We start from the raw sequence: 3,953 nt of genomic DNA on the forward strand, positions 1-3,953 counted from the left end.
GGAAAGGAGGACCAAAATGCAGCAGGTATGTGGTTGCTCATCTTGAACTTTCATTAAACTCAAAAATGAACACCAAAATAACAAAACGAACTCACGATCAACAAACAGTCTTCTCAGGCTCACATACGCTAGACAAGAAACAATCTCCCACAAAACCTACACCAAACAATTACCCATATATAGGACTCTCAATCAGAGGCAACGAGGAAGCACCTGCCTCCAATTGAGAGTCCCAACCTCCCCATTAACCTAACATAGAAATACACTCACTCGACTAAACATTGAAATACCTAAACATAGAACATAAACCAAAACCCGGAAATAATAAATCAAACGCCCTTCAACAAACACACCACCCCGAACCACATAAAACAAATACCCTCTGCCACGTCCTGACCAAACTACAATAACAATTAACCCTTATACTGGCCAGGACGTGACAATAACTAGCTAGGTATAACAGGCATGATGTTTATAACTAGCTAGGTATAACAGGGATAATGTTTATAACTAGCTAGGTATAACAGGCATGATATTTATAACTAGCTAGGTATAACAGGCATGATGTTTATAACTAGCTAGGTATAACAGGCATGATGTTTATAACTAGCTAGGTATAACAGGCATGATGTTTATAACTAGCTAGGTATAACAGGCATGATGTTTATAACTAGCTAGGTATAACAGGCATGATGTTTATAACTAGCTAGGTATAACAGGCATGATGTTTATAACTAGCTAGGTATAACAGGCATGATGTTTATAACTAGCTAGGTATAACAGGCATGATGTTTATAACTAGCTAGGTATAACAGCCATGATGTATATAAGTAGCTAGGTATAACAGGCATGCTGTTTATAAGTAGCTAAGTATTGCAGACGGGTTAAGCACAAAGTGTATGAGCTGTCATTGTCATGGAGGTCTGGCCGGCCATCGCCCCTCCACTCCTCCCCACCACGCTGTGTTTGTCCCTTGTCCCTTTGTGTCCCTGTCAAAGGCCTGATCCCCTTGTCATTATTTGCTCCTTTATCTTCCTCTCTGCCCGTTCTGATTAGGGTCAGTGGAGTCTGACCAGCAGTGTTCTGGGGGATGCTATCCATTACCGTGTCACTGTGGATAGGCCCAGCATGGGTGAGGTGTGGTGTCAACACAAGCCTCCCCGACAAAATCACCAACCCGTCTCCAGCTAATTATCCCAGTTCAAGATAATTAAATAGGGGTTGGAGGAAGGCAGTGCGTGTGTGTGTGCGTGCGTGCGGCTTATTAAGTAGGTCTCATAATTATTTACATTTTAATCATTTAGCAGATGTTCTTATCTAGAGTGACTTACAGTTAGTGCATTCATCTTAAGATAGCTAGGTGGGTCAACCACACATCACAGTCATAGTAAGTACATTTTTCCAAGTCTGGGCAAAACAGTCAAGTGCGAGTGTTGGTCAATGAAAGGCATTTATCTATTATTTTCAAGAGACCAGAGGTGGCAGAACGGAGTGCTCTGGTTGGGGTGTAGGGTTTGAGCATAGCCTGAAGTTAGGGAGGGGCAGTTCCTCTCCGTAAGCAAGTACCATGGTCGTGTAGTGGATGCGAGCTTCAATTGGAAGCCAGTGGAGTTTGCGGAGGAGTGGGGTGACATAGGACAACTTGGGAAGGTTGAACACCAGGTGGCTGCATCATTGTTGATAGGTTGCAGGGGTTTGATGGCACAAGCAGGAAGCCCAGCCAACAGTTAGTTGCAGTAGTCCAGACAGGAGATGACGAGTTCCTGGATTAGGACCTGTACGGTTCCTGTGTGAGGTACGGCCGTACTCTGCAGATGTTGTAGAGCATGAACCTGCAAGAGAAAGTCAATGCTTTGATGTTTGCGAGGAAAACAACAGGGTGTTGTCCAGGGGGGAGGGGAACACCGTGGAGTTGTCAACTGTGATGGAGAAGTCTTGGAGCAGACAAGCCTTCCCCGGGAGGAAGAGCAGCTCCCTCTGGTTGAGGTTGAGCTTGAGGTGTTGGGCCGACATCCAAGCTGAGATATCCACCACCTGGGTGTCAGAAGAATTTATATTGAATTTATTATCACTTCAACTCTGTATGTATTTCTTACTTTTCTTCTGAGTGGCAGCCTACGGGTACATGTTTTATAAACTTATAATTTGATAAACCCCCCCCCAACAAACAAAAAAATTAAGAAGGGGGAAGGAGAGATCTGCATAGCAATGACAGGACAGACCATGTGAGGATATGAGTGAGAGAGTAACTATGGGATCAAACTGAATTTCCATGCTCTAAATATGTTAAGGTAGTTCCACTGGTCACACCAAGTCATTTCAACGTGGAGAATTGGGTAATAATTGGTAGATATGTTGCTCAATGAGATTCCAACCTATTTTCCCCCACTCAAAAAGACAGCGAAAAGTTTGTTCAATTTCCAACGTGTTAGCACAATGCTTTCAAACATCTAAAAGCGCAACCAAATTCCAATGGAAAATCTATTTCTAATTTTAGGTTTAGTTGACACATAAATGTGGTAACACTGCGTTCAACCATTTAAAAGCATACCCAAGGATATATGGAATACAATGTCAGATGTTTTGTGTTAAACAATTGAATGTGTTATCACTGTGCTTGGTGTAGTAACACAACCAAATAACCTGGATTACAGTTAGTTGAGATTACATTAAAGTACATGTTACAAGTGATCAATGACGTTTGAGATTTTGTGCAGATTAAATACAGAAATTGTGAATATTTCCACAGACCTGGGAACTTGAACACACACGCTTTCTATGATTACATAAGAAGACATTGTTAAAGTAACCTCAATGTGGCCATGGATGTGTTACTCATTTTAAAATTGAATAAATACTTTGACATTCATTTGTAAGATATCTTTAACTAAAGCCCAGTAAGTGGAACTCAGTGTCCCTGGACCATGGAGCTGTAGGGACATTTACAACATGAAGCACTGCACATTTAATGATAGGAGTTAAACAAGAATGATCCTTGATGGAAAATGGAGAGAGTGATGGCGAGAGAGAAATGGCGTGACAGCGGGAGAGAAAGAAATGGAGAGAGAGAAGGAGGAAATAAGTAAGAGAGAGAGAGAGAGAGAGAGAGAGAGAGAGAGAGAGAGAGAGAGAGAGAGAGAGAGAGAGAGAGATGCATATCAAGAGACCAAGTCAGTACGGTTCAAAGCGAGAGTCCTGAAAAGTGAATGATCGAGAAAACCGATAGAATGAATGAGGGTTGAGAGATTTTGCAGTCATACATATTCCAACTTCGGTGTGCTTCTGTGCTGACCTGTTGCTGTGTGTGTGAATGCAGTGTGACTGAGCTCAGGCTATTGCGGCAGCACTGACACCAGGCCTTTCTCTCTGCCTCGCTGCACTACCCATTGTCCCACCGGCTTTGGGAGAAAGAAAAAAATGCTAGCCAGAGGAAACCAATAGAGAATCGCTTGTGTTGTCGATTCTGGAAAAGAAACAGCATCCTGGTCCTCATCTGTGGGCATTATTTGTCACCAAGTTTGACCTCCCTTTAACTCCATACTGTGTTAAGCTCTTAACCTCTGGCTCTGGCCATGAAAGAGTTAAGTAATATTTAATGTGGGGTGGCGTTGTATCTAACTCAGTTAGAAAATGGTAATTGGTAATTAATGGTAATTCAATCGATTGTGAAGAGAAGTTAGCCAAGAGCAAAATATAGGGATTAAAAGATGTATTTAAAGTGAATATGTTACCCTTAGATATCTATAACTTCAAAGGTCAAAATGATATACAATAATTACAGAAGTAGCAATAGGGATCTACATGGACATTTCAATATACCTGATTCAAAATCCACATTTAGATCATTGTTTAAACTTCACACAGCATGTTGACCCAATGTCTTGTAGACACCAGAACAATAAGAAGTACCTTGCATTATGTCAAGTATACTGTACATTCACTATGTCTACGCA

Source organism: Salmo salar, chromosome ssa16 (assembly GCF_905237065.1).
Source record: "Salmo salar chromosome ssa16, Ssal_v3.1, whole genome shotgun sequence".
In the NCBI taxonomy this organism is placed as follows: Eukaryota; Metazoa; Chordata; class Actinopteri; order Salmoniformes; family Salmonidae; genus Salmo; species Salmo salar.